Source organism: Schistocerca piceifrons, chromosome 1 (assembly GCF_021461385.2).
Source record: "Schistocerca piceifrons isolate TAMUIC-IGC-003096 chromosome 1, iqSchPice1.1, whole genome shotgun sequence".
In the NCBI taxonomy this organism is placed as follows: Eukaryota; Metazoa; Arthropoda; class Insecta; order Orthoptera; family Acrididae; genus Schistocerca; species Schistocerca piceifrons.
In genome coordinates this window covers 164,868,442-164,890,354 of record NC_060138.1, presented here as the reverse complement: position 1 = coordinate 164,890,354, position 21,913 = coordinate 164,868,442, and the positions used below count along the sequence as shown (strand labels likewise).

At 44.4% G+C, this 21,913-nt stretch overlaps 1 protein-coding gene across 2 annotated transcripts in view; it reads right to left on the bottom strand.

The window, feature by feature from the left end:
- LOC124785202 (organic cation transporter protein-like) overlaps nt 1-21,913 on the bottom strand; it is a 332,709-nt gene that overhangs the window by 92,706 nt on the left and 218,090 nt on the right. The window contains exon 1 of one of the 2 annotated variants that reach the window (XM_047254160.1): nt 21,482-21,609. The exons of the other annotated variant lie outside the window; for it this stretch is intronic. The gene's annotated coding sequence lies outside the window, so the exon portion shown is untranslated. Of the gene's footprint in view, nt 1-21,481; nt 21,610-21,913 lie in introns of those variants that run through there. 2 annotated transcript variants of the gene reach the window in all.

The following is a 21,913-nucleotide window of genomic DNA, read 5'->3' as shown; positions in this document are numbered from 1 at the left end:
GTATTATTATGTTCTTTAAGTTTGTTTTTTGGGTTTTCAGAAATACCGTGGGAAGGAAGTTTATTTATGTTGCAGATAACGTGGAAGACGTTGGCTCTGAGCACTATGGGACTCAACATCTGAGGCCATCAGTCCCCTAGAACTTAGACCTACTTAAACCTAACTAACCTAAGGACATCACACACATCCATGCCCAAGGCAGGATTCGAACCTGCGACCGTAGCGGTCACGCGGTTCCAAACTGAAGCGCCTAGAACCGCACGGCCACACCGGCCGGCTGGAAGACGTTGGCCGACGATCACCACGAAAGTTCGACGTAGCGGCAAGTGGGCAACGAATAAAACGAATGCTGCAAACTACCGCGAGCCATGGAAGAGCCTGGGCCGCAAGGGCGTCCATCTTCCTAGGTCGTTGGACAACGTCAAAGGAAGAGATTGTGGTGTGCGTACCGTAAGACCTTCGGTACACACACCATCAGATTATTTGACTTGTCGCTCTAACGAAGTAGGTGAGTGTCAGCAATATCTCTCGTGGTCTTATCGTGGCGTGTTTATCTTCTGCCGTTAGGTCAGACGATAGAAATGCCACTTGCACGCTTAGAGTAGCAGATTGACGGTGACCAACTTTAAACAGAACTTGATTAATTTTCACACATATTTATTAAAATAATAAAAAGCATAGAAATTACTTAACTTGATTCTGGATGCTGTTTACAATTGACAATCTCAAGTTCCTTTGGTCTTGGTACGTTAATCTTATTCTCACATATCTGACACTTGAACAAGTGTCTATACATTTCTCTTCATATCTATGCACAGGAATATGATAATCTTATTAGGCGCAGACTGAAACTTGACTATAGACTGGTACAGACAAATGCAGACTAATGTAGACTGGTGCAGACAAATGCAGACTGGCTAATCGGAGGTCTGTACACTCGTTATAATACCTCGAGCGTTCAGGTATCACTGCGCGAGTGTAATCCGCGAGGAGAAAAGGTTCTACGTTAGCAGCAATCTCATTGGCTGCGTTACATATTAATACGCGGATCGGCGGAAGCAGAATTTGGTCCCTCTCTAAAACAGCGCCATCTCGCAGTGCGGAGACGGACGAGCGCTGCGCCTGCGCTGTTGTGATTAGTGGGGCGCGCTCTAGTGGGAAAGTTGTGTACGCGCTGACTACGCGGAACTATGTACACAACAGAGATATTCTACTTTCTCTTTGTAAACAGATCGATCGAGTCTTAAAAGGTTCATGTAAAACGTGTAGGCGGGTGACACATTAGGTGGAACCCGATGCCTGTAATACTTCCACAGTTATTAAAAAGGTGTTAAACGGCAAAACGAATAGTTCATCATTTATATAGATAAAAAGTAGTAAAGATATAGGAAAGGAAGAGTTGCGGCGTCAGAACGAAAAGTGATACATCGCTCAGCAACGAAGAAGGACGTAAACCGCGGGTGTTACGTGGTGAAAACAAATCAACGGATGAAAACAGTAAGTCTGTAATTAAGCATAAAGCCACATAACACTGCACATGGTTGTTCACATCTTTGAGCGGGTTTACTGACATCTCTGAACAGTCAAAGGGACTGTGTCTGCGATACAATATCCACAGTCAACGTCTATCTTCAGGAGTTCTGGGAACTGTGGTGATGCAAAACTTTTTTTGATCAGTGTATGTGGCGCTAGTAGTGCCAGTATAAGGATGCAAATCAAATACACGCTGTAACGGTCGGGCACGTACTTTTCTTTATTTTTTTAAAAATCTACCTTTGAGATTCGACGTAGTGAGTTGATGTTAGTCAACAATGGCTTTAAGGCAACAATGACGCTGTTATTAACATTTGTTATTTGAACGAGGTCGTGTAACAGGGCTACGAGAAGCTGGATGTTCCTATTGGAGTACTGCAGAAACACTTGGCAGGAATGTAGCCACTAAAGACCGGGTTCAGGACGGCCACATGGGACTATCGACGAGGAGTATAGTTTTGGAGCATTGTACTCCATGTCTAGCAGCAATATGAGCAGCAGCTGGCACCACAGTGACACAACGAACTGTTAGAAGTCGGTTGCTGCAAGGACAGCTCCCAGTTAGAGCCCTTTAGCGTGCATTAGGCTCACCCCAAACCGCCGCCATTTGCGACTTCAGTGGTGCCAAGCAAGAGCTCATTGGAAGGCAGGATTGCGGTCTGTTATGTTTTCTGATGAAATTTGGTTTTGTCTCGGTGCCAGTGATGGCCGTGTGTTGTTAGAAGGAGGCCAGCCCAGGGCCTGCAACCAACCTCTCTGCACGCTAGACACAAGGGACTTAAACCTGGAGTTACGGTCTGTGGTGTGATTTCGTATGACAGCAAGACACCTCTCTTGATTATCCCAAGCACCCTGACTGCAAATTTGTACGTCAATCTGGTGATTCGACCTGTTGAGCTGCCATTCATGAAAAACATTCCAGAGGGTGTTTTCCAGCAGGATATCGCTCGCCCAAATGCAGCTCTTGTAACCCAGTATGCTCTACAGACTGTCCATATGTTGACACGGCCATTTCGGTTACCAGATTTGTCTCCAATAGAGCATATACGGGACATCATCAGACGACAACACCAGCATCATCCACAAACAGCATTAACCATTCCTGCATTGACCGACCAAGTGCCAAAGGCATGGACCGCCATCCCAGAAACTGACATCAGACACCTTTACAACACAATGCGTGCACGTTTGCGATTTACATTTAACATTCTGGCGGTTAACCGGCTATTGGTGTACCAGGATTTCACATTCGCACTTACATTAACCTGTGATCTTCCGATGTTCATCGCTTAAATACACTCCTGGAAATTGAAATAAGAACACCGTGAATTCATCGTCCCAGGAAGGGGAAACTTTATTGACACATTCCTGGGGTCAGATACATCACATGATCACACTGACAGAACCTCAGGCACATAGACACAGGCAACAGAGCATGCACAATGTCGGCACTAGTACAGTGTATATCCACCTTTCGCAGCAATGCAGGCTGCTATTCTCCCACGGAGACGATCGTAGAGATGCTGGATGTAGTCCTGTGGAACGGCTTGCCATGCCATTTCCACCTGGCGCCTCAGTTGGACCAGCGTTCGTGCTGGACGTGCAGACCGCGTGAGACGACGCTTCATCCAGTCCCAAACATGCTCAATGGGGGACAGATCCGGAGATCTTGCTGGCCAGGGTAGTTGACTTACACCTTCTAGAGCACGTTGGGTGGCACGGGATACATGCGGACGTGCATTGTCCTGTTGGAACAGCAAGTTCCCTTGCCGGTCTAGGAATGGTAGAACGATGGGTTCGATGACGGTTTGGATGTACCGTGCACTATTCAGTGTCCCCTCGACGATCACCAGTGGTGTACGGCCAGTGTAGGAGATCGCTCCCCACACCATGATACCGGGTGTTGGCCCTGTGTGCCTCGGTCGTATGCAGTCCTGATTGTGGCGCTCACCTGCACGGCGCCAAACACGCATACGACCATCATTGGCACCAAGGCAGAAGCGACTCTCATCGCTGAAGACGACACGTCTCCATTCGTCCCTCCATTCACGCCTGTCGCGACACCACTGGAGGCGGGCTGCACGATGTTGGGGCGTGAGCGGAAGACGGCTTAACGGTGTGCGGGACCGTAGCCCAGCTTCATGGAGACGGTTGCGAATGGTCCTCGCCGATACCCCAGGAGCAACAGTGTCCCTAATTTGCTGGGAAGTGGCGGTGCGGTCCCCTACGGCACTGCGTAGGATCCTACGGTCTTGGCGTGCATCTGTGCGTCGCTGCGGTCCGGTCCCAGGTCGACGGGCACGTGCACCTTCCGCCGACCACTGGCGACAACATCGATGTACTGTGGAGACCTCACGCCCCACGTGTTGAGCAATTCGGCGGTACGTCCACCCGGCCTCCCGCATGCCCACTATACGCCCTCGCTCAAAGTCCGTCAACTGCACATACGGTTCACGTCCACGCTGTCGCGGCATGCTACCAGTGTTAAAGACTGCGATGGAGCTCCGTATGCCACGGCAAACTGGCTGACACTGACGGCGGCGGTGCACAAATGCTGCGCAGCTAGCGCCATTCGACAGCCAACACCGCGGTTGCTGGTGTGTCCGCTGTGCCGTGCGTGTGATCATTGCTTGTACAGCCCTCTCGCAGTGTCCGGAGCAAGTATGGTGGGTCTGACACACCGGTGTCAATGTGTTCTTTTTTCCATTTCCAGGAGTGTATGTTACGAAGACAAATGTATTCCCAAAATTTCATTACGCTAGTTACACTACTGGCCATTAAAATTGCTACACTACGAAGATGACGTGCTACAGACGCGAAATTTAACCGACAGGAAGAAGATGATGTGATATGCAAATGATTAGCTTTTCAGAGAATTCACACAAGGTTGACGCCGGTGGCGACACCTACAACGTGCTGGCATGAGGAAAGTTTCAAACCGATTTCTCATACACAAACAGCATTTTACCGGCGTAGCCTGGTGAAACGTTGTTGTGATGCCTCGTGTAAGGAGGAGAAATACGTACCATCACGTTTCCGACTTTGATAAAGGTCGGATTGTAGCCTATCGTGATTGCGGTTTATCGTATCGCAACATTGCTGCTCGCGTTGGTCGCGATCCAATGACTGTTAGCAGAATATGGAATCGGTGGGTTCAGGAGGGTAATACGGAACGCCGTGCTGGATCCCAACGGCTTCGTATCACTAGCAGTCGAGGTGACAGGCATCTTATCCGCATGGCTGTAACGGATCGTGCAGCCACGTCTCGATCCCTGAGTCAACAGATGGGTACGTTTGCAACACAACAACCATCTGCACGAACAGTTCGACGACGTTTGCAGCAGCACGGACTATCAGCTCGGAGACCATGGCTGCGATTACCCTTGACGCTGCATCACAGACAGGAGCGCCTGCGATGGTGTACTCAACGACGAACCTGGATGAATGAACGGCAAAACGTCATTTTTTCGGATGACTCCAGGTTCTGTTTACAGCATCATGATGGCGACGTCGCGATGAACGCACATTGGAAGCGTGTATTGGTCATCGCCATACTGGCGTATCACCCGGCGTGATGCTATGGGGTGCCATTGGTTACACGTCTCGGTCACCACTTGTTCGCATTGACGGCACTTGGAACAATGGACGTCACATTTCAGATGTGTTACGACCCGTGGCTCTACCCTTCATTCGATCCCTGCGAAACCCTAATTTCAGCAGGATAATCCACGACCGCATGTTGCAGGTGCTGTACGGGCCTTTCTGGATACAGAAAATGTTCGACTACTGCCCTGGCCAGCACATTCTCCAGATCTCTCACGAATTGAAAACGTCTGGTCAACGGTGGCCGAGCAACTGTCTCGTCACAATACGCCAGTCACCACTCTTGATGAACTGTGGTATCGTGTTGAAGCTGCATGGGCAGCTGTACCTGTACACGCCATCCAAGCTCTGTTTGACTCAATGCCCAGGCGTATCAAGGCCGTTTTTACGGCCAGAGGTGGTAGTTCTGGGTACTGATTTCTCAGGATCTATGCACCCAAATTGCGTGAAAATGTAATCACATGTCAGTTCTAGTATAATAGATTTGTCCAATGAATACCCGTTTATCATCTGCATTTCTTCTTGGTGTAGCAATTTTAATGGCCGGTAGTGTATTTTTTGGTGTTGCGATATTTGCTGTCAGTGTATAACCAGAGTGATTTTGCTAAGCAGAGTATAATTGCAAGAAACGATTCCTTAAAGGATAAGGAGCGATGAAGATCACACGGAAAATGCCCAGAAATGCATTAAAGCGAAGGTACACTCACGTGATGGCGGAGTAAAAGATTTGTGGCAGTGTGGTTTTCAGTGAGTGAATGTACGTACGAGAGTAGACCAGGCAAATGAGAATGTTCTGCTTGTACTAGTGTTTATATTCAAGAGTGCGTGCGTAATGTCTATGCCAGAAGGTTACTGCGGAAGCAAGTCCATAAGTAATATTCCGTGCACGTGTTCTTAAGTGATAAGGGAAGTGGTGGCCGTTACTGTCCTCTTACATGTAGAGCTAGAACGCAAGTACAATAGAACATTCCCATTTGCCTGGTGTGTTCTCATGTGTGTATACATCCATTGGAATCAAAGTGCTTTCATTCTCCGCCGACAAATGGGTGTACTTCCCTTGAAACGCATAACCGGTCATATGTCCGTAAGTCCCTTTTCACTCCTGATCCTTCCAGGAGTCGTTTCCAGCAGTTTGTCCCAACCTATACATCACATTATATAGGGTTATTCAGAAAGAAGGAACAGATTTCAAACATTTATTGCTTCCAAACTACAAAAGATAGAAACACAATTACAACGTTCCTAGAAAGAGAAACGTTCAAAATTTTATGCTTTCGGTGTAAACGTCATGTGTTACACGATAAACATCAAAATGATGGCTCATTTCCTGCCACACACGAAGCAGCTTGTCTCTCATAATCGAATTCACAACTTCAGCAATGCGGTGTCGCAGACTTTCAAGAGTGTCAGGCATAGAGATGATAAAAAGGCGGTCTTTAACATAGCCCTCTGCTCCTCCTCTTCCTGGAATGGAGTCATTCACGTGACGTCGGACGTGCTGAGGGAAATGCGACGTTGCATTGTTGAATCTGTGAATTCGATAGCGAGAGACTAGCTGCTTCGGACGAGGCAGGGAATGAGCCACCGTTTTGAAGTCTGTTGTGTAACACATGGTGCTCACAATAAATGCGTAAAACTTTGAACTTTTCTCTTTCCAGGAGCCTTGGAGCTGTATCTCTATCTTTTGTAGTTTGGAAGCAATAAATGTCTGAAATCTGTTCCTTCTTTTTGAATATCTCTGTATGTACAGGTATAAAGTGAACATTAATAAAACCGAAAAATTGCGGAGATATATTCCTGACTGGAAGTGAAGGAGAAAAGTCCCTACGAATGTGTGTCTGGAAATTCATCGTCGCCACCGTAGATGGCGCTGAGGAATAACAGTTCCTCTGACCACAAGCAGTGTGTTCCTTGCGTACTGCAGCCTGTGTAAACGATGCAGCGTACTGAAAGCAGCAGAATGGTCCGGTATTCATGTCAGGAGCAAGCCGAGATGATGTTTGTGTGCGGCCAAGCAGATGAAACAGTCGAGAGGCAGCACAACTAAACCAAAACAAGTAGCATCGCAGACACCAACCACATCATACAACATTTCAACCCCTTTTTGGGCGTTTGTATGGTCTTGGGACCTTTGAAACAGATGAACGTGCAGGAAGGCGCGGACGGTGCATACACCAGATCTGGAGGACCAGGTTCTACGGGATATTGAGACAAACCCTAGTTTAGGCTCTAAGCAAGTCGATCGCCAAGCCAAAGTATAAATATGTGTATCCTGCATGACATTGCATTCCATGGGGGCCACTTAGAACATGTGAGGTGGATGTGATGCAGCTCAGTACTGAGTTACGGGACTATTTATTGTCGTTGCACGCACACCGTCCATTCCCAGACACTTGTACATAGGACTTTTTTCCAGTCAGGAATCTGTCAGTTCTATTTATGGTCAGTATATACACGAAAGAGCCAAACAACTGGTACACCTTCCTAATATTGTGTAGGGCCCCTGCGAGCACACAGGAGGGGCGCAGCACGACGTGGCATGATGGACTCCATTAATGTGCTGGAGGGAATTGACACTGTGAATCCTGCAGCGCACTCCGTAAATCCGTAAGAGTACAAGAGGGTGGAGAACAGCACGTTTGCTAGGCATCCCAGATATGCTCAATTATGTTCATGTGTGGGGAGTTTGGTGGCCAGCGGGAGTGCTTAAACTCAGAAGTGTGTTTCTGGAGCCACTCTGTAGCAATTCTGGACGTGTGGGATGTGCTGGAACTGCCCAAATCCGTCGGAATGCACAATGGACATGAATGGATGCAGGTGCTCACGCAGGATGCCTACGTATATGTCACCTGTCAGAGTCGTATCTAGACGTATCAGAGGTCTCATATCACTCCAACTGCACATGTCCCACACCATTACAGAGCCTCCACCAGCTTGAACAGTCCCCCGCTGACATGCAGGGTCGATGGATTCATGAGGTTGTGTCCATACCTGTACATCTACATCTACATCCATACTCCGCAAGCCACCTGACGGTGTGTGGCGGAGGGTACCTTGAGTACCTCTATCGGATCTCCCTTCCATTCCAGTCTCGTATTGTTCATGGAAAGAAGGATTGCCTCTGTGTGGGCTCCAATCTCTCTGATTTTATCCTCATGGTCTCTTCGCGAGATATACGTAGGAGGGAACAATATACTGCTTGACTCTTCGGTGAAGGTATGTTCTCGAAACTTTGACAAAAGCCCGTACCGAGCTACTGAGCGTCTCTCCTGCAGAGTCTTCCACTGGAGTTTATCTATCATCTCCGTAACGCTTTCGCGATTACTAAATGATCCTGTAACGAAGCGCGCTGCTCTCCGTTGGATCTTCTCTATATCTTCTATCAACCCTATCTGGTACGGATCCCACACTGTTGAGCAGTATTCAAGCAGTGGGCGAACAAGCGTACTGTAACCTACTTCCTTTGTTTTCGGATTGCATTTCCTTAGGATTCTTCCAATGAATCTCAGTCTGGCATCTGCTTTACCGACGATCAACATTATATGATCATTCCATTTTAAATCACTCCTAATGCGTACTCCCAGATAATTTATGGTTAACTGCTTCCAGTTGCTGACCTGCTATTTTGTAGCTAAATGATAAAGGATCTATCTTTCTGTGTATTCGCAGCTCATTACACTTGTCTACATTGAGATTCAATCGCCATTCCCTGCACCATGCGTCAATTCGCTGCAGATCCTCCTGCATTTCAGTACAATTATCCATTGTCACAACCTCTCGATACACCACAGCATCATCTGCAAAAAGCCTCAGTGAACTTCCGATGTCATCCACAAGGTCATTTATGTATATTGTGAATAGCAACGGTCCTATGACACTCCCCTGCGGCACACCTGAAATCACTCTTACTTCGGAAGACTTCTCTCCATTGAGAATGACATGCTGCGTCCTGTTATCTAGGAACTCCTCAATCCAATCACACAATTGGTCTGATAGTCCATATGCTCTTACTTTGTTCATTAAACGACTGTGGGGAACTGTATCGAACGCCTTGCGGAAGTCAAGAAACACGGCATCTACCTGTGAAACCGTGTCTATGGCCCTCTGAGTCTCGTGGACGAATAGCGGGAGCTGGGTTTCACATGACCGTCTTTTTCGAAACCCATGCTGATTCCTACAGAGTAGATTTCTAGTCTCCAGAAAAGTCATTATACTCGAACACAATACGTGTTCCAAAATTCTACAACTGATCGACGTTAGAGATATAGGTCTATAGTTCTGCACATCTGCTCGACGTCCCTTCTTGAAAACGGGGATGACCTGTGCCCTTTTCCAATCCTTTGGAACGCTACGCTCTTCTAGAGACCTACGGTACACCGCTGCAAGAAGGGGGGCAAGTTCCTTCGCGTACTCTGTGTAAAATTGAACTGGTATCCCATCAGGTCCAGAGGCCTTTCCTCTATTGAGCGATTTTAATTGTTTCTCTATCCCTCTGTCGTCTATTTCGATATCTACCATTTTGTCATCTGTGCGACAATCTAGAAAGGAACTACAGTGCAATCTTCCTCTGTGAAACAACTTTGCAAAAAGACATTTAGTATTTCGGCCTTTAGTCTGTCATCCTCTGTCTCAGTACCATTTTGGTCACAGAGTCTCTGGACATTTTGTTTTGATCCACCTACCGCTTTGACATAAGACCATATTGACATATCCATCCGCTCGATACAATTTGAAACAAGACCCGTCCGACCAGGCAACATGTTTCCAGTCGTCAAAAGTCCAATGTTGGTGTTGACGTGCCTAGCCAAGGCTTTGTGTCGTGCAGTTATCAAGGGTACCCGAGTGGGCCTTCGGCTGCTAAAGCTCATATCGACGATGTTTCATAGAATGGTTCGCACGCTGGCACTTGTTGATGGCCCAGCACTGAAATGTGCAGCAATTTGCGGAAGGCTTGCACTTCTATCACTTTGAACGATTCTCTTCATTCGACATTGGTCCCGTTATTGCAGGATCTTTTTCCGACACACACACACACACACACACACATATATATATATATATATATATATATATATATATATATATATATATATATATCACGGAAAAAGTTTCCCAAGACCGAAAAAGACAGCATTTTTAAGTGATTCACATTACCAGATCACAGGTTAATATAAGCGCAAATGCCTGATGTCAGTTTGTGGGATGGAGTTCCATTCCTGTGCCACTTCCGCGACCGATACAGGGGCGGTGAATGCTGCTTGTGGATGAGCTGGAGTTTTCGTGCGATGATGTCCTGTATGTACCCGACTGGATACACACCTGGTGGTTGACCAGGCGTAGGCAACATGTCGATACTCCGTAGAGCAAGCTGGGTTGCGACAGCGGTATGTGGGCGAGCCTTGCCTTGTTGGAAAACACCCCCTGGAATGCTATTCATGAATGGCAGCACGACAGGTCGAATCACCAGACTGACACATAAATTTGCTGTCAGAATGCTTGGGGTAATAGTGAGAATGCTCCTGCTGTATACAAAATCGCGCCCCAGGCCGTAACTCCAAATGTAGGCCTGCAGCTGGTCTCCTCCTAACCAACAAACGGCCATCACTGGCACTGAAGCAACATCAGCTTTCATCAGGAAACACAACAGACCTACACCCTGTCCTCCAATGATCTCTCGCTTCACACCACTAAAGTCACAAATGGCGGTGGTTTGGGGTCAGTGGAATGCACGCTACAGGGTGTATGGCTTGGAGCTGTCCTTGAAGTAATCATCTACATCTACATCTACATGGATACTCTGCAAATCACATTTAAGTGCCTGGCAGAGGGTTCATCGAACCATCTTCACAATTCTCTATTATTCCAATCTCGTATAGCGCGCGGGAAGAATGAACGCCTATATCTTTGCGTTCGAGCTCTGATTTCCCTTATTTTATCTTTGTGATCGTTCCTCCCTATGTAAGTCGGTGTCAACAAAATATTTTCACATTCGGATGAGAAAGTTGGTGATTGGAATTTCATGAGAAGATTCCGTCGCAACGAAAAACGCCTTTCTTTTAAATCCATCCCAGATCTTGTATCATTTCTGTGACACTCTCTCCCATATTTAGCGGTAATACAAAACGTGCTGCCTTTCTTTGAACTTTTTCGATGTACTCCGTCAGTCCTATCTGGTAAGGATCCCACACCGCGTAGCAGTATTCTAAAAGAGGACGGAAAAGCGTAGTGTAGGCAGTCTCCTTAGTAGGTCTGTTACATTTTCTAAGTGTCCTGCCAATGAAACGCAGTCTTTGGTTAGCCTTCCCCACAACATTTTCTAGGTGTTCCTTCCAATTTAAATTGTTCGTAATTGTAATTCCTAGGTATTTAGTTGAATTTACGGCTTTTAGATTAGACTGATTTATCGTGCAACCGAAGTTTAACGCGTTCTTTTTAGCACTCATGTGCATGACCTCACACTTTTCGTTATTTAAGGCCAACTGCCACTTTTCGCACCATTTCGATATTTCTTCTAAATCGTTTTCAGTTTGTTTTGATCTTCTGATGACTTTATTAGTCGATAAACGATAGCGTCATCTGCAAACAACCGAAGACTGCTGCCCAGATTGTCTCCCAAATCGTTTATATAGATAAGGAACAGCAAAGGGCCTATAACACTACCTTGGGGAACGCCAGAAATCACTTCTGTTTTACTTGATGACTTTCCGTCAATTAGAACGAACTGTGACCTCTCTGACAGGATATCACAGATCCAGTCACGTAACTGAGACGATATTCCATAAGCACGCTATTTCACTACGAGCCGCTTGTGTGGTACAGTGTCAAAAGCCTTCCGGAAATCCAGAAATACGGAATCGATCTGAAATCCCTTGTCAATAGTACTCAGCACTTCATGTGAATAAAGGGCTTGTTGTGTTTCACAAGAACGATGTTTTCTAAACCCATGTTGACTGTGTGTCAATAGACCGTTTTCTTCGAGGTAATTCATTACGTTCGAACACAATATATGTTCTAAAATCCTGCTGCATATCGGCGTTAGCGATATGGGCCTGTAATTTAGTAGATTACTCCTACTACCTTTCTTGAATATTGGTGTGACCTGTGCAACTTTCCAGTCTTTGGGTAAGGATCTTTCGTCGAGCGAACGGTTGTATATGATTGTTAAGTATGGAGCTAATGCATCAGCATACTCCGAAAGGAACCTAATTGGTATACAGTCTGGACCAGAAGACTTGCTTTTATTAAATGATTTAAGTTGCTTCACTACTCCGAGGATATTTACTTCTACGTTACTCATGTTGGCAGCTGTTCTCAGTTCGAATTCTGCAATGTTTACTTCGTCTTCTTTTGTGAAAGCATTTCGGAAGGCTGTGTTTAGTAACTCTGCTTTGGCAGCACTGTCTTCGATAGTATCTCCATTGCTATCGCGTAGAGAAGGCATTGATTGTTTCTTGCTGCTAACGTACTTCAAGTAATCAGTTTGTAACTTCACTGTTTGACTATAGTGCCAACTGCTGCTCAAATTGCTGCTGCAGACGCAGTACGGTGCGTTATATGGAAATTGAAGGTGGAGAGGGGGAAGCTGCTGTCAGATGCATCGGGAAATTTTGCGGAATCAGCGGCGCGTCGAGTGAAAATGTGTACCGCACCAGGATTCTAACCCGGGATCTCCTGCTTAGTAGGCAAGTGCGTTAACCACTGCGCAATCGAGGCCATCGATGCACAGTGTCTGTCCGTTTTGTCTACGTTCGCTCTCTGAGATTTCTACAGGAGGTCGGACGTGTTTGTGCATCCGAAATGAAGAAGGTGGAACCAACAATTGCCCAGTTAGACCAATCAGATTATATACATGCGTGGTATCTGTCCTTTCGGACTTACGTGATTCCGGATAATGTCCCGATGCAACTGACAGCAGTCACCCCTCCTTTGCCTTACTTTCTTCCCCTCTCCACCTTCTGAAAGACAGGTACCACACATTCATATAAGCAGTACGATGTGCCAGAGCCATACGCCGAACACAATAGTCACTCCTCTCGGTAGTGGCACGTGGCCGTCCGCAGTCCGATCTTCTTGCGACCGTACATTCCCATGACCACCGCTGCCAGTAATCATGTACAGTGGTTACATTCCTGCCAAATCTTTCTGCTATATCGCAGAAGGAACACCCATCTTCTCATAGCCCTATTACACTACCTTGTTCAAACTCAGTGAGCTGTTGCTAATGGGGTCTTTGTTCGCCTTAAAGGTATTCTTGTCTGACATCAGTTCACCACGCCCGGTCTCAAATGTAACTAACGCACAAGACCGTTAAGCGTGTAAAAAATGGTTCAAATGGCTCTGAGCTCTATGGGACTTAACTGCTGTGGTCATCAGTCCCCTAGAACTTAGAACTACTTAAACCTAACTAACCTAAGGACATCACACACATCCATGCCCGAGGCAGGATTCGAACCTGCGACCGTAGCGGTCGCGCGGTTCCAGACTGTAGCGCCTAGAACCGCTTGGCCACTCCGGTCGGCGTTACGCGTGTATTTAAAGCAAACTTTCGTTTACGAATATGTCACACAATTCCTTCTTGGTGATGTGATTTTTTTCGGGTGTTAGGAATATAAGTGCGGATATTGTATTATTGATACCTTGACATGTACCCACTTCAGTGTGTTAGATGTTTTTTTTTTTCTGTGCTGCATCTAATATCTTCCTGCAGGCACGTCACGTAACTTACTACCTACGTTTTCTGTACGGTCATAACTGCACCACTAACAAGGGAAGATTCCCAAGTGTAAATTAAGGATGTTGATGTAATCTGGAGGTTGTGGAGAGAGGGGGAAAATAATGCACTATCTGTTTTATTGTTTGTGCCCAATTTCACTTGTAAGGGGTAAAACACACCCTGAAACGTAATTTGGTATATTAGATTAACAGGGAATATCTCTTCAATGATGATACATAATATTTTTTTCATATAAAAGTTTCTATTAACTCGAAATTAATGTTCTTGAAAATGGTATAATGAACTTTTATAACAATAATTTGAAATTTTGTAATATGCCCCACCATCATTGATTAATTTTGAAAAATGAAAACATTTTTACAGCAAAAATTAAAAGAGCTTTCAAGCCACGCACCTCCACGTGTAATTTCTGAAATAGCATTTTTGGAAATTAAGCTGTACACAATGTGCTCCATGAGCACTTCCAACAGACCTAATTAAATCATATGAACAGTCACTATTATTCTAATTATTTATTTTACTTATATTTTTTGCGTTTTATATTGTTATTTTAAGCTTTACGTTCATGTTTTTTTGTTCTATTAATTTACCATTTCACACACGTGTATTTTGTTAACTGAAAATAGTAACTCATTATTATGATACAAAATCATTACAATAAGGATAATCTGTAAGGAAATGATTAAAATATATCATTTTTTTACACCTTGCACATAAAATGAACGATATTTCTTCACATAATATACACGACGGAGAACACAGTAATAAAGAAAATTCAGCAAGATTCCAAATTGTCTTGGGTGATCCTCTAAATATCCTGATTTTTATTTGGCACGTTTCAGTACATTAGTAAGCTCTGGCGAAGAGAACTGATTAAGTACTAGTGACTGCAGCTTGATTATATTGTTGATCTGACAATCTTCTCACAATATCTTTCAACATCGCCAGCCATATACATCCCATGGTTGTATCTGTGTCGATCCCTTTGGGATTATCAGACGGACAAGCTCCTTATCCTCACCTACGATGCTCTAAACACGGTTCCTTCACACTGATCACCCCAAGAATCTAACAATAATACAGGGTGTCCACAATGAGACTCCAATATTTTAATATCCTATGTCTTTCTCATTTCAGATGGTGGATCTGTGAATCCTGAAGGGGCAGACAGAGCAACTCCACAAGTTTGTGGTATGCAAATTTGATACGCCAAGTGGCCGTAGTGGAGCTGCAATCAATTGTTTTAGCAAATTGGAGGATATGAAGGAGCGTGCACAAGTGGTCTGGTGGTATGCAGAGACAAAATCGGCGACCCAAGTGCAAAGAAACTTTCGTCGAGTTTACAAATAAAAGCGCCCACGTCGTTCAAGACTATAAAGAAGTGATGTGATCAGTTTTTGGCTACTGGGAGTGTTGCGAAAGGGCAGGGTGGTGGTAAGCCTGGGATCAGCAAACATCATGTGGAATAAGTGCGGCGGTCATTCGAACAAAGTCCACAGAAGTCAGTGCGACAGGCAGCACGAGAACTTCGTATGAAACGTTCAACAGTGCACAAAGTGCTTCATCAGCGATTACGTTTGTACGCATATAAAGTGCAGGTTGTACAAGAAATCAAGCCTGATGATAGACCAAAGCGAGAAGAATTTGCATGTGTCATGTTAGATCGCATTGCCGCGGACGAGACATTTTTATTGCGCGTGATGTTTACTGACGAGGCAACTTTTCACGTGTCAGGGGCTGTCAATCGTCACAATGTGCGCATCTGGGGGTCCGAAAATCCACATTCACCTAGGGAACACGTGCGCGACAGTCCGAAAGTTACTGTATGGTGAGGTTTGATGATAAATCGCATTGTTGGGCCGTTTTTCTTTCAGGAGCCGACTGTGGATGGAGCCATCTACCTGGACATGTTGGAACAATTTGCCGTGCCACAGATAACAGACCTGCAGCCAAATGTGATGTTTCAACAGGACGGTGCACCACCCCATTGGAGCCTTGATGTCCGAAAATTTTTAAATGACACATTCCCGCAACGATGGATTGGCCGTGGAGGTCCAATTCCTTGGCCGCCACGTTCACCCGACATAAGCCCCCTCGATTTTTTCTTGTAGGGCTATGTGAAAGACCGGGTATACGCTACACCAGTGAAGGACCTGCAAGACTTGAAACAGCGCTTAAGAATTGTCATCGACTCTGTCACAGAACAGATGCTCCGCAACACATGGCACGAAATCGATTATAGACTTGATATTCTTCGCGCTACCCGTGGCGCCCATGTTCAAGTGTACTGAACAGTCCACCTGTGTATGAAAACTTGATGAGCTGCTGTATGATTTCCCTGTATTTGTTCGTCAATAAATTGTGTTTCCTCGCAGATTTTATGAGTTCAAATGCTGGAGTCTCATTGTGGACAACCTGTACATATTTTTCTCGCGCACTGGAAAAGAAAACATTCCTCAAATATCTGACTTAGTCAGACGTTTGTTTACCAGATTTCAATGCTGTCAAAAGGACATTTGGGCTTCAAAAAGAGATTCTCGAATTCTCGGTCTAAACTCTGCATTAATTCTTTTAAGACTATGAAAAGGCGGCGGGTGGCAGTGTGAAAATACCGTTTTGAACATTGTACCCGGGAACAAGAAAGTGTTCATCTGGTGATACCAAAGGGGTCAATGCAAAGGTACAGCCACAGGACCTAAGAGTATACGGATTGAAAAGAAGACTACGACGGGGAATTTGACACCTAAACTCCGGGGAATGACTTTTCATCAACTAAAGCGTCTACAAAAAACGACACTCCACCGAAGAGCGATGGATTTAACTGGTTCTTCTTCGTGTAGCAAAGGCAAATAGTAATGAAAGGAAGAAGGGAAATGTATATGTAACATACGAGTGAGTTAACATTAAAACGGGAAAGTGGAATTGGTGTCTATGGACTAGCCGATGTCAGTAGACACGTAAAACACTGTCGCATTGGACAAGGATGGAGGAGATATTCGTCTATGGACTCGTCTAAGGAAGCAACATTAAAATCATCTGATGTGATTTAGAGAAAATGTGAGAGACCTCAATCCGGATCTCTGACTCATTGTTATCACTTCGTTCAGTTCCGCACACGATAACTGACTGTCTGCTATGCTCGTCTGTTTGCTTGAAGTGAAACATTTTCAGTTTTGGATTTTTAATCCTTCCTTAGAGCGTCGCAATCAGGTGAGTTGATCATGGATATACGAAGTGAGACAATAAAGTAATGAGACTAATTTTCTTTGCAAGATGTGGCAATCAGGCAGGCTTGTGTAGGCACAATATCTTTGACCTTGGTCTATAAGCTGCTTCTAGTCCAAGCGGCACATCGATGCAACTGCTCAGTCGTGCTGTAATAGGTTAGTTAACATGTGTTAGTGTCTCTCGTCACGGAAACAGAACGCATAATATTGCGCAACAGTATGCCATTTCTTTTTGCGTTAAATTGGATTAAAACGCGACGACAACTTACGGTAAGCTTCAGAAGGCTTTTGGAGAGGAGGTTATGTCAAGAGCTCAAGTTTCTCATTGGCATAAAATGTTTAGTGAAGGCAGAATGTATGTTGAAGATGAAGACTGCAGTGGACAACCATGCATGCTTGTGTGCTTCTTTGATTCCAAGGGAATTGTTCATAAAGATTAGGTGCCTCCTGGACAAACAGTTAACCAATATTACTACAAAGAAATTTTAGAAAGACTTCGTAAAAGAGTTCTTCGTGTCCGTACCAACATTGCTGATAATTGGATTCTGTATCACGATAATGCGCCATCCCATACTGCTCTGTCAGTAGAGCAATTTTTAACCTCAAAACAAATTTCAGTACTACCCCAACCACCTTATTCACCAGTTATCGCTCCGTGCTACATTTTTCTATTTCCAAGAGTCAAAACGGCGGTCAAGGGACACCATTTTCAAACAACACAAGATGTCCAAAAAGCTGTGATGAGGGTCTTGGAGGATATTACTGAAGATGAGTTCCAGAAATGTTACCATCAATGGCAGAAGTGCTGGAAAAAATGTGTGCAATCAGAAGGGAACTACTCTGAAGGAGACAACGCTAAGCTTGACTAAAACGGTAAGCAACCTTTTTTTTCACATCAGTCTCATTACTTTATTGTCGCACTTCGTATGTCTCCTTTAGCTGCCAACTGCTGGAAATACTGTGTCATGAAGATACGTGGGAAAAATTGTACCAATACTGACAGCTCTTATGCTCAATTTCTCTTCGTTGAACAGGAACATGGTTGGACCCTCTTCACCTAGTACGCAACATTATTAAGCACAATAGTAGTGCTAAGCGAGTAATATCTGTAAGTAGCAAATAAGAGCGACGAAAAAACGCGATGTTGCATTATCCCCGTCTTACAAGCACTTCGCCTCTCGTTTCAGAGTATGCAGCTGCAATGCTTCACTGATTGCATGGCAATGGGAGAACTGAATATTTAATAATAATATTATAAATAGGTCTCGATCTTATGTAGTGAGCCTTATGACAATGTTATTCCAGTGACTTGGACAACGTTTCCTCTATCCCGACTACAATTTAGTTTCTGAAATTCTGATCTCTTAAGTACAGTTAAGAGCAGTTGTCAAAACAACATCACGGTGTCATTGACGCCATGATCCGAATCATTAAACACGGTAGAAGGAAGGATACAATTTAACGCCTCGTCAACATCGAGATAGTTAAAGGTGGAGCACTATCTCAATTCATCAATGACGGCCAGTCTGGAGAAACACCTCGGTTTTTGTATAAAAAATTATAGAAGTCAATCAAAATATAACCTGGGGATCGAAAGACTACGATCTGTCCAAATATAAGTCGAGGATCTGAACTAGACAGTATATAGCTTGGTACCTATCGGGTTTATGACACCTGGCAGGTTGAAGCGAGAAACAGTTAACCTCAAATCTATGCCTTTCTTATCGGTTGTCTCCACCCAGTGGTCCTCTTTCTATGTGATTGCTCTTCATATATTAATGTCAGCCATACCCAGTTCCACATCTTCCAACAGCAGCTGTGCCCCAAGGATCCGTCCTGATCCCACTATTAAAGTCTTTTTCAAAGCTGCCTATTCTACAACTTCAGCTACTGCTTTCCTTACATTCCCACTCTCCAGTATATCCAAATATCCCTTCAACTCCATTTTAACAATTTTACGTTCTGGTGTAATCTTGGTCACTAACAATAAATCCTACCAGAACCCAATAATCATAGGACGGACCACATGCTGATTTTATCTCCTCAGTTTCAACCTGACGATATACTCGTACAACGGTCCTGTTTTACCTAGTAATACAACTAAAACACCTTAATTATTTAGACATGGGAATGTTCACTTGTCAGTTAAGAATATACAAACACAGTGAACCTGGTGAGCTAAGAAGTAGTACATGGATGCAAATACATCAGTTCTGTCCGGAGCATAACTCGCGCTGATATATTCTGCAGCAGAATATTACACACCAGCTGACATTTATTTGAACGCAGCTATGGAAACCACTTGTGGCCAGTCAGATTTAAACCTACATGCTTGCTACCAATTCTATCGAAAGGCGGCTTTGTACAACATTTCCCAGCAAGTTTCTAAAAATGAATCAATCCCTCTTCACGAAGATTTACTCTCGCGTCTAGCAAACGTTTCAAATACGGAAGACCAGCCTGTGAAGGAGTCTATCAAACGCTCTTCACTGCGTTCAGTCGGCAGGCTGAATGGTAAGTGAGTGGCAAACCACGAAAACCCAGAACCACGAACTTATTAACAACCCAACAGCCGAAGACAGGGCCTGTGGGCACAGTTTAACAGATCCCGGGGTGGAGAAGATATGAACAAACACAATATGCACAAGTGGGACTTCTCAGTACGTGTGATTGTGGTGGTATTTAAACAACGAACCACAGTGTACACGAATGCCGGGAAAGGTGTTCCTTTGGTGCCATCAAGAGTGTATCTACAGCATCCGACGAGGCACTTGGTCGAACTCAGTCTTCTGACATTTGTGTTTAGTCAGAGCCCTAGTATGTTTATCATGTGTAAATAGTTACACATGTGTAGCTCTTTGATTAAATATATAAAACAATTTTGTTGCTGTAATTGATGCATACGATAACGTTAACGATAATAATAATAACTCGTTACAGGAGATAGCGTTTTTAATAAGATACACCAATATTTGCACTGTTTTGCAAGCGATGGAGAGTCAGTGATTTCCACGGATGTGCCCTGGTTTAGTTAGCAAAATGAGAGTAGATCTGGCAGAAGGAAAATCCATTATCATATAACAGACATACGTGAAAGCAATACGGACACTGTAGATGTGTAGGCGAATAAAACTGCGTGGAACTCTTTAAGGCGCCGGTCTGTAGGGATGACGTTTCGTGATCGTCCCACGTCGATGAAACATAACACTCGATCTCACAGGGCTCGTCCTGTAGTACATTATTCTTCATACACAGTAGTCAGATAGAGCTCCCGCGCTAAATCCCGTAGAGATGAAAGAAAAATTAAAAAAAAAAAAGGCATTCGCTTCCTGTGGCGCTCACAGATATCATCACTAAGCGCATTACACCACGCTGTATGTAACATTTTATTGTTGCTTGATTTAACTACACTTCGTATATGTGGTATATCAAATTAATACAGTCATTTTACATATTTACCTGTAGCACGTCGGAAGTCCAAGCATAATTGTTAAGACTGGTGTTGTTGTCCCTGTATATTTCATACTATCTTGTGTGTTGCTTACTTGGTTGCATTTAATTGAAGTATTAATTATGAAATTATTGCCATTGTTTACGGGAGCCTGTGTACAATACACATATTACGTTTACTAAAATATGTAGCCTTCATCTGTAACAAAGTTTACGTTCTAAATTTTAGTTTCCATTTTTCCTTTATTATTTCTGTTTAATTTTTATGGTTTTCCTAATGCTTTATACATTCATTTATTATTCACTTTTGTGTCTTATTGTTTTTATCTTAAATTTTCATAATTTCGGACTTTTCCAGTTACGATGGCAACAATTTTACTTCATCTTTGACTTCCGAAAGCTCATATTGAGGCACTTCTGGCAGGTTAATACTTAAAGGCGTATTATTAAAGTTTACAGGTTACTGTATATTTTCCATACAACTGTTTGTTTCTTTTTTGCTTCCAAAGTTTATTTCATATATCACATATTATTGATAGATTTTTATGTTTTGATCAACTTGATATAATGCCCTTAGTTGCTTCGTCTTCTGTTATTTCCTTCTGTTGACGCACACCAGTATTAAGAAGTGTTTAAATTAAATATTCCGCGGCACATAACTGTTTGGAAATCTACACATGTCTGGAAATTTTATACTGCTACAGGAACTACACTGGGTAATATCGCACTTTCATATTTTTTAAGTAGCGCCCGTTCGGCCAGTTTGCGATAGACTGCGCTATCGTCACCTAAGCAAAAACAAAACACTGTCGGGAAGAGCGCCACTGAGCGGGCAGCTACGCTTACGCCGCAAATACGGACACACACTATAAGCTATTTGGAGTACTGCATTTCGCAGCAAGTGTAGGAAATCGTAACAGAGTTCTGTTCTTACCGTGCGCGGTGGAAGTGGTCTCGTGAAACCGGTGGCGCACGGCTACACGTGTCCGTGGAGCAGCGACGGACACGTGACGTCGTCGCAGCTGGCGTGGAAGGACTGGGGCAGAAATAGCGCACGGAACAGACTGCTGTGTGTGTGTGTGTGTGTGTTGTGTGTGTGTCGGTTCGTGCCCCCTCCTGTCTGCAGCGATTCAGGCGCCTGTTTCCCCTCCACCCATTCCACCAGCTGGGAGGGAGAAACTTTGCCGCCTAGTCGCACTCCGGAACTACAACAGTGACCTCCTTTGCGATGTCTGCGTAAATAACATGCACCTATCTTTCAGCTCTTTGCTGCACTGATACAAATCCTATTGCAGGTAAATTACAAGCACCTAATTCCACCATTCTGCACTGAAACTTGCAGGACATCAATCCGCGAGTTAAAAAC